The sequence below is a fragment of the Nyctereutes procyonoides genome, unplaced genomic scaffold, assembly GCF_905146905.1.
Source record: "Nyctereutes procyonoides isolate TBG_1078 unplaced genomic scaffold, NYPRO_anot_genome, whole genome shotgun sequence".
NCBI classification, from domain to species: Eukaryota; Metazoa; Chordata; class Mammalia; order Carnivora; family Canidae; genus Nyctereutes; species Nyctereutes procyonoides.
This window is the reverse complement of record NW_026575133.1, coordinates 58,567,327-58,577,918: the sequence shown is the minus strand read 5'-3', so window position 1 is coordinate 58,577,918 and position 10,592 is coordinate 58,567,327.

Genomic DNA, 10,592 nt, shown 5'->3' with positions numbered 1-10,592 from the left:
CCCCCCCCCGCGGCTCTCTGCGGGGAGCCTGCTTTTCCTTCAGCCTTTGTCTCCACCTCTCTTTCTGTGTCTCATGAATAAGCAAATAAAATCTTTCAAAAAAAATCTATGATGTTATGCAATATGTCTAATGTTCTGTTTTACAGGCTCTTAGAAGGCTCCGTTTCTTCAACATTTTCTTGTACGACAAGATTTTTTTTTTAAGATTTTAATTTTTTATTTGAGAGAGAGAGCACGTAAGAGAGCGGAGTGTCAGAGGGAGAAGCAAATTCCCCAACTGGGAAGGGAGCCTGATACAGGACTTTATCCTGGGACTCAATTCCAGGACTCCCGGGGATCAAGACCTGAGCTGAAGGCAGAGGCTCAACCAACTGAGCCACCCAGGGGCCCATCATACAACATGATTCTCATTATTGGTCTTTCTCTGGTGTACTTGAACTCTAAAATCTTAATTATAGGCTTTTTAGCCTCTCAGGAGGCCTTAGAGATTATAAAGGGCACCATACCCACTTTACAGTAGAAGGAGCAAAGCTCCTTCCAGAGAAGAAAAGACATTTGTTCAAGGACTAGGGACCAGAATGGTGACCCAGGCACTGGGTCACCCCTTTCTAATACACCACATCGTATCATGAGCAGTGATCTTTGTTGTTTTCCTCAAACCTTGTGATGGTGTCAGAGATCCTGAGCTTACTTTGAGTGCGGTTGCTGGTAGGGATGTTGCTGAGTGGGGCAACCCAACTGCCATTGCTGCTGGTCTGGATGGGGGGGGGGTTTGGAGAGGGAGAGACATGGCTTAAATCTTTGTTTCTGAGGCACATGAAGAAGGGCTAATCTACAAGGAATTGAAAGGTGAGTGGTTTCTGGCTACCTGCCATCTATTTCCTGTCTTTCTCAGGGAAACAATCTGGTATTAATATCATCAGCCCCTTTCCTCTTCCAGCCAAGGGACAGGCACTTCCACTGGATTTGAACCCTGTTGGGAGTGAGGGAGAGGCTGAAAACAGAAGGACTGGTCCCCACCAGCACAAGACCCCTCTGAGAAGATCAGTCCTGGCTGGCAGCCACTGCCATAGGCTTCCTGTCTCTTTCCAGGCTAGATCTCCAGGTTTGCCAAGTCTGTGTCTTCCTCCAATCCTTTGGATGAAGTCATCAAAATAGGTTTCGGTTACCCTAACTTAGATTCTGATAATATTCAGACTTTCCCTCCATTTTCAGGGTTGAGGTTTTGGCTTTCACATCACAAACCCAAATAATAAAAAATAATAAAAATATCCTCCAGTCTATACAGTCTGTATTGATATAAATAATGAATAGATAAATGAGATAGAAGGGGCAACTCTTTTTTTTTTAAAGATTTTATTTATTTATTCATGAGAGACACAGATTGAGAGAGAGGCATAGACACAGGCAGAGGGAGAAGCAGGCTCCATGCAGGGAGTCAGACGTGGGATTCAATCCCAGGTCTCCAGATCACACCCTGGGCTGATGGAGGCGCTAAACTGCTGAGCCACCCAGGCTGCCCAGAAGGGGCAACTCTTACAGAAGAATTCCAACTAGTAAATGTGGAAGAAATGAGGGACACGGACATTCCCCATAAGAAGACCACAGCAACAATTGCTGCAGGCAACATATTCTCCCTTCGTCTGCATTTTTTAATTTTTTTTTTTTAAAGATTTGAGAGGGGTGGGGCAGAAGGAGAGGGAGAAGCGGACTTCCCTATGAGCAGGATGCCTGATGTGCCACTTGTTTCCAAGGCAGATAATTGAGCCACGCAGGTACCTCCTCTGCATTTTGTTCTATTCAGTCCTTCTATGTATTAGATGATACCAGCTCCCACTGGGTAAGGCAATCTAGTAAATCCACTGATTCAAATGCTAATCTCATCTGGAAACATCCTCAAAGACACCCAGAGATATTATTTAAGAATAGCACTCCATAGCCCGGCCAAGTTGACAAAGAACATTAACCATCATTGTTTCCATAGTTTTGCCTTTTCCAGAATATCATATAGTTGAAATCATACAGTATGTAGCCTTTTCACATTGCTCTTTTATATAGTAATATGCATTTAAAGTTTCCCCTTTGTCTTTTCATAATTCTAAATAACATTCCTTTGCTTTTTAGCACTGAAAAATATTTCATTATCTGGATATACCATAATTTATTTAACTATTCATCTACTGAAGGACATCTTGGTTGCTTCCAAACTTTCTCAGTTATGAGTAAAACAATAGTAAACATTCATTTGCAGGTTTTATGTGAACATAAGTTTTTAACTCCTTTGGGTAAATGCCAAGGAGAATTGCTGATTTGTTTGGTAAGAGTATGTTTAGTTTTGTAAGAAATTCCCAAACTGTCTTCCAAAGTGGCTGGACCATTTTGCATTCCTATCATTTATCAATAAAGTCCAGTGAAAGTTACTACACACCTTCACCAGCATTTGGTGACGTGTTTTAGATATTCACTGTATAGTAGATGTGTAGTGGTATCTCCTTGTAGTTTTAATTTGCAAATTCCTATTGATATATGATTCTGAGCATCTTTTCATGTTTGCTTGGCATCTACTTTGGTGTGATATATGTACAGATCATTTGTTCATTATTAACCAGGTTGTCCATTTTCTTTTCTTTTTTTTTTTAAGGTTTTATTTATTCATAAGAGACAGAGAGAGAGGCAGAGACACAGGCAGAGAGAGAAGCAGGCTCCATGCAGGGATCCCGACGTGGGACTCCATCCCAGGTCTCCAGGATCACACCCCGGGCTGAAGGTGGTGCTCAACCCCTGAACCGCTCAGGCGTCCCCAGGTTGTTCATTTTCTTATTTTTGAGTTTTAAAAGTTTTTTAAAGTACTTTTTGAATAACAGTTCATTATCAGATATTGTCTTTTGCAAATAATTCCTCCCTCTCTATGGTTTGTCTTCTCATTCTCTTGAATGAGAATCCAATACATTCTATTCTTTTGCAGAATAGAAATTTTGTTTTAACAAAGTCCAGTTTACTGATTTGTTTCTTTCATGGATCATGTGTTTGGTATTGTAACTAAAAAGTAATCACCATATTTAGGGTCATCTAGGTTTTCTCCTATATTATATTCTAGGATTTTTATCATTTTGCAGCTTACATTTAGGTCTATAAATCGTTTTCAGTTAATTTTTATGAAAGGTGTATGTGTGTGTATATATGTATATTATATAAATATAAATATCCAGTTGTTTCAGCACTATTTATTGGAAAGACTCTTTATTGTGTTGCCTTTGTTCCTTTATCGAAGATCAGTTGCCTATATTTGCATAAGTCTATTTCTGGAGTCTCTATTCTGTTCCACTGACTTGCCTTTTTTTTCTCCAGTACTATACTGTCTTGATTACTGCAGCTTTATAGTAAGTCTTGAAGTTGGGTACATCAGTCTTCTGATTTGGGTGTTCTCCTTCAATACTATGTTGGCTATTCTGCTTCTTTGGCCTCTCCATATAAACTTTAGAATCATTTTGTCGATAACCACAAAATAACTTGATGGGATTTTCCTTGGGATTACATTGAATCTATAGATCATTTGGGGAAGAACTGATATCCTGACAATATTAATCTTTTTATTATTAACATTGGATCAGCTAGTTCTTTGATTTTTTGAAAAAAGATTTTATTTACTTATTCATGAGAGACACACCCAGAGAGAGAGAGAGAGAGAGAGAGAGAGGCAGAAAGACAGGTTCTACAGAAAGAACTCGATCCCAGGTTCCCAAGATTACACCCTGGGCCAAAGGCAGTGCTAAACCGCTGAGCCACCCAGGCTGCCCAGTTCTTTGATTTCTTCAGTCAGATCTTAGTTTTTCTCATAGACATCTTGTACATATTTTGTTAGATTTCTACTATTTTGTTTTTGGAAGTGCTAATGTAAATGGTATTATATTTTACATTTCATATTCCAAGGACACCTGGGTGGCTCAGTGGTTGAGCGTCTGCCTTTGGCTCAGGTCGTGATCCCAGAGTTCTGGGATTAAGCCCCACATCGGATTTCCTGCATGGAGCCTGCTTTTCCCTCTGCCTGTGTCTCTGCCTGTCTCTCTGTGTCTCTCATGAATAAATAAATAAAATCTTTAAAAAAAATAAATTTCATATTCTACTTGTTCATTGCTGGTATATAGGAAAATGATTGACTTTTTTTTTTTAAGATTTTTATTTATTCATGAGAGACACAGAGAGAGGCAGAGACATAGGCAGAGGGAGAAGCAGGCTCCCTATAGGGAGGCTGATGCAGGACTCAATCCTGGGACCGCAGGGTCACACCCCGAGCCAAAGGCAGATGCTCAACTACTGAGCCACCCAGGTGTCCCTGATTTTTATATATTAACCTTGTATCCTGCAACCTGGCTATAATCACTTGTAAGTACCTTTTTTTTTTTTTTGGTTAAGTCTTCCTGATTTTCTAATAGATTATTATTATCTCAGCTGCAAAGACAGTTTTATTTTTTTATTTTTTAAAAATATTTTATTCATTTATTCATGAAAGACATAGAGAGAAAGAAGGAAGCAGAGACATAGGCAGAGGGAGAAGCAGGCTCCATTCAGGGAGCCCGATATGGGACTCAATCCCAGGACTCCAGGATCATGCCATGGGCTAAAAGCAGATGCTTAACCACTGAGCCACCCAGGTGTCCCTGCAAAGATAGTTTTATATCTTCCTTTTCAATATGTATATCTTTAAATTCATTTTCTGTCTTATTGCATCAGGTAGGATTTCCAGGTCAATGTTGAAAAGTAGTTCTAAGAGGGGATATTCATGTTTGTTCCTGATCTTAGTGGGAAAGTTTCCAGTTTTTTGTTTTGTTTTGTTTTTACCAATAAGCATGATATTAACTACAGGCTTTTTGTAGATGTTCTTTATTTAGTCAATGAAATTCTCTATTCTTAGTTTGCTTTGAGTTTTTATAATGAATTGGAGTTACTTTTGGTCAAGTGCTTTTTCTTTTCTTTTTTTTTTTATAAATTAATTTTTATTGGTGTTCAATTTACCAACATACAGAATAACACCCAGTGCTCATCCCGTCAAGTGTCCCCCTCTGTGCCCGTCACCCATTCACCCCCACCCCCCGCCCTCCTCCCCTTCCACCACCCCTAGTTCATTTCTCAGAGTTAGAAGTCTTTATGTTCTGTGTCCCTTTCTGATATCTCCCACACTCAAGTGCTTTTTCTAAATCCATTAGTAGAATCACGTGATTTTTCTTGTTTTTCCCTGTGATGTGATGGGTTCCATCAATTAATTTTAATTTTAATTTTATTATTATTTTTAAGATTTTATTTATTTATTCGTGAGAGACACACAGAGAGAAAGAGAGGGAGAGAGAGAAGCAGAGACACAGGCAGAGGGAGAAGCAGGCTCCATGCAGGGAGCCCGATGTGGGACTTGATCCCGGGACACCAGGCTCACGCCCTGGGCCGAAGGCAGGACTAAACTGCTGAGCCACCAAGGGATCTCCCCATCAATTAATTTTTAAATGTTGAACCTATCTTGCACAGCCAGGAGATCATGGTGTTTTTCAAATTTATTCTTCCCTTTACTTTTATTGTAATTTGTAATTTATTTACATTTAAAATAATTACTGATAAGGAATAATTTACTTCTACCATTTTGCTATTTCTTTTCTGTATGTCTTACACTTTTTTGGTCCCTTATTTCCTCCATTACTGTTATCTTTTGTGTTGTTTTATTTGTAGTGGCTTTAGATTTCCTTCTCATTTCCTCCAAAAGATATTTTTTTATGGTAACTATAAGCATCATATATAGCAACCTAAACAATCTAACAAATAACAATCTAATTTGAATTGATATCAACTTTATTTTTTTAAAGGGAGAGAAGCCTTTTAATTTTTTTTTTTTTTTAAGAGAGAGAGTGCATGAGTGGGGCCAAGGGGTGGAAGGGGGTAGGAGAGAATCTTAAGCAGACTCCATGCTCAGCATAGAGCCTGATGCAGAGCTCAGTCTCATGACCCTGAGATCATGACCTGAGCTGAAATCAAGAGTTGGATGCTTAACCATCTGAACCACCCAGGTGCCCCTATCAACTTAACTACACAAAAACTGCTCTTATATAACTCTGTCTCCCACTCTGCTATTGATATCACAAATTACATCATTATTCACTGTGTGCTGAACAGCATAGATTTATAATTATTTTTTATGTCTTTGTTTTTTAAATCCTGTAGAAAATTAAAGTGAAGATAAACCAAAATGACAATAATATTGGTATTTATATTTGTCCGTATTTTACACTTGCTGGAGATATTTATTTCTTTATATGGGTTTCTGTTATTGACTGGGGTTCTTTCATTTCACCTTGACTGACTTCTGTTAGTAGTTCTCATAGACCGGGTCTAGTGGTAACAAGCTCCCTGAACTTTTGTTAATCTGGAAATATCTTAATTTCTCCATTATTTTTGGAGGACATTTTTCTGGATATAGAATTTTCACCTGAGATTTTTTTTTCTTTTAATATTTTAAATGTATCATCTTTCTCCTGGCCTCCATGGATTCTGATGAAAGATCAACTGATAGTATTATTGAAGATCCCTTATATGTTTTGATTCTTTCACTGCTTTCAAGATTTCCTCTGTTACTTAGTCTGATTATGTTTCACTGTAGGTCTCTTTGAATTTACACTACTTGGAAGTCATTGAGTTTCTTGGATTTGTAAATTCAGGTCTTTTTTCAAATTCGAATATTTTCATCTCTTAATTCTTCAAATAAGCCTTCTGCTCTTGTATCTCTCTTCTCTTTCTCTGACTCCCATATGTTGCTCCATTTGATGGTGTCCCATTGGTTTCTTAGGTTATCCCAGGTCTTCATCCTGTTTCTTCCTATTCCTCAGTCTTGATCATTTCAATTTACTGATCTTCAAGGTTGCTGATTCTTTCTTCTGCCTGATTAAATACTTCACTGAACACTTCTAGTGAATTTTTCATTTTACTTATACTTTTCAGCTCAATAACTTGGTTCCTTTTAACAATTTCTGTCTTTTCATTGATATTTGTATTATGTTTGTATATTTTCCCGATTTCCTTTAGTTCTTTGTCCATGCTTTCCTTTAGCTCTTTCAGACTACTTAAGGCAGTTACTTTAAAGTCTTTTTCTAGTTACTCCAATGTCTAGAATTTCTCAGGGAGACTTTCTATTTATTTTGTTAAATGTTGTAAAATTTGTTATTTTGAAAAGGTCATACTTTCCTAGTTTGGGGGGTTTTGTTTTTGTTTTGCATGCTTGTGATTTTTTTGTTGTTGTTGAAAATTAGATATTTGAATATTATGTGTTAACACTGGAAATTAGATTCTTACCCTTCTCCAGGGTTTGCTGGGGACTCTTTGTTCTATTTGTTTTTTAAAGATTTTATTTATTTATTCATGAGAGATACATAGAGACAGGCAGAGACACAGGCAGAGAGAAGCAGACTCCCTGTGGGGAGCCCAATGCAGGACTCGATCCCAGGACCCCGGGATCATGACCTGAGCCAAAGGCAGACGCTCAACCACTGAGCCACCCAGGTGCCCCTCTTTGTTCTATTTTAAGGTTGAAGTAGTCTATTTGTTTACTTTTTCAAACTTGTTTTGCAAAGACTATTCCTTGTCATGTGTAGCCACTGAGATCTCTTGTTCCTTTATCTCCTATTAACTTAATGTTTTGGCAGAGATTTCTTGGAATGCCAGGAGCTTAGAAAAAATAACTGAAAAGGAGGCACCTGGTGGCTCAGTCGGTTAAGCATCTGCCTTTGGCTCAGGTCATGATCCTAGGGTCCTGGGATGGAGTCCTGCATCAGGCTCCCTGCTCAGCAGGGAGTTTGCTTCTCCCTCTCCCTCTGCTGCTCCCCCTGCTTGCACCTTCTCTCTCTCTCAAATAAATAAATAAAATCTTAAAAAAATAAACCTAAAACAAGCAAGCAAAAGATACCTCTTCCCATCTTTGCAGATCAGTTCTGTGTTGTGGCCATTCTTCAACACTAGTCTTGCACTGAGCCTAGGGGTCACTTGTGAGTGAAAACTTAGGGTCTTCTTAACACTCTTCTGAACATGTGTCTCAGGCATGTATGCGGGCTTCTGATTGCCCCATACATATGAGTTCCTTTGAATGTCTTGATTTCCCAGAGAATCTTCCCAAGCTTTTCCTCCCAGGCCTTAAATGTCTTGACTGTGATATATCTTGACTATATTTTGCCCCAGGTGTTTGCAGGTTATTAGTTCTTCTTACAGTATTTTGAGTCAAAGCCCCACTGCCCTCGAGTCTGAGTTCTGAGTTAGGTCAACGAGAGATGAACACGTCCTGTGAGTCATTGAGGTATCCTCTAGACAGGTTACAACAGATGTAAGCAATATATTTGACCAAAGTCTGCTCTGTTCTCTTCAGTACGAGACACCAGAGGCCCACAGTGGTAACACAGGCTGGCATCGTTTCAAGACTGCCTCTGTGCTGGAGAGGGATGGGACAATGGCAGATTAAAAAAAAAAAAATCTGTGAATTTTTCCTACAGTTTTCAAGTCACCTTTTAATTCATTCAGCATTTGCTTTGTTACTGCAAACCTTTGATTCTTCTCCAGAGTTCTGACAAACTTGGATCTGAAATTTGTTTTTCGACATTTCTGTGTCAAGGTTCGATGTGCCTACTCCATCAATTTCTTAATATCACTGAAGATGCATTTTAAAGGTCTTATGTTATTCTGAACATTGCACTAGTAAAAAAATATTTGTGAATTGTAAAGTAGGTATATTAAGCTGTTATTTCATTATGAATTTAAAAAATACTGATAAAAAATTTAATGTAGTTCCATTTGTCTATTTCTGCTTTTGTTGCCTGTGCTTTTGGTGTCATATCCAAGAAATCATTGCCAAATGCAATGTCACGACAGTTTTCCTCTGTTTTCTTCTAGTTTTAAGTATTATGTTTACATCTTTAATACATTAATTTTTGTATATGGTATAAAGTAAAAAAAATATTTTGCACATGGTTCTTTTCCTGGCAACATTTTTTGAAGAGACTGTCCTTTCCCTATCATGTAGGCTTGGCACCCTCTTGAAGATCACCTGACTACATACATGAGGGTTTATACTCTCTATTCTGTTCCATTGATCTTTATGTCCGTGTTTATGCTAGTACAATGCTGTTTTGATTATTGTAGCTCTGTAATATATTGTCATGACTAGTACACAATTTTTAAAACCTTTTTGAGTTACTTCAATTCTGTTATATAGAGCAGAGTTGTATTTTACTTTGTAAGCCAATTTGGAGATATTTTCTTTAAAGATGAACCACATTCTTTGGTCAAGTCTGATGTTTGGTTCCAGTTTTCATTTGTTTTCTTATATTTACTGTGTATTTCATATGTTTACTGTATTTCTTTGTTGTTCCATTGTAGTTTTTATTTCCTTGGATATATTTTTTTTAAAGGTTTTATTTATTTATTTATTCATGAGGGACACAGAGAGAGAGAGAGAGGCAGAGACACAGGCAGGGGGAGAAGCAGGCTCCATGCAGGGAGCCTGATGTTGGACTTGATCGCAGGACTCTGTAATCACACCCTGAGCCGAAGGCAGACACTCAACTGCTGAGCCACCCAGGTGTCCCTGGAATTATTAGTTTAAATAGGAGTTCTGTTCCATGTTCCATTATTATTATTTTTTCTTCAGGGACTCCCAATTATTCATACACTGGCTCTTCTTTGCATGGCCCCTATGTTGAACTCTTTCTCTGTGACTTTTGCTTATTTTAACAATTTTTACTCTGGCCTTTTTTATTTTCTTTCATGCACTTTCAGTTGAACCTATTCCTTCTGAAGGACCTTGTAATCTCCAAGATGACCTTGTCTTTATTCCTCAGATTCTTTCCTGAGTTCATTCAACTCTTATTTTTTCCCTTCTTGCTTTGATTTTTGGTCTATTTCTGTTCTGAGTTTTTAAATTTCTCACTTGAGGTGTTTTCTCATATCTATAAGTTTTCCTTAAAGGTATTCATTCCTTTTGGAATGTGTGTCAGTTTTCTTCTGTTCAATGTTTCATCTTGGGGGGTGATTTTCATCAACTGAAATATTTTCTCATTTTAATTTTACGGTTTTGTATGAATGTTAACTGCTGCCTTTTGTTCATTTTGAGCTCCTAAAAATTTTAAATATGTTCAAACTTACAAAAAGCTATCTTTAATTTTCTTCTATAAACTTCATACAGACCAGTTATGTTGTAGAATGTCTGTCAATTTAAGTTGGCCTGATGCTTCCCTATAAATAGATCCAGGTTGTTTTTGTTTTTACAAAAATTCCACAAAAGGGGTAGCCTATCTCTCTTCTCCTGCCCCCCGCCTCCTTGCTCGTGTGCTCTAATAAATAAATAACATCTTTAGAAAAACAAAATCCAAAAATGCCACAAAAATGATGCATTGCTCTTAGTACTTATGATCCATGATGTTGGTATGCCCTATTACTAGTAATGTTAATCATGCGAGGATAAGGTGATATCTCCTTGGTTCCTTCATTGTCAAGTTACTATCCTCCCCTTTACTAACTAGTATTTTATGGAAAGATACTTTGGGACTATATATTTTCTCTTATAGACTCAT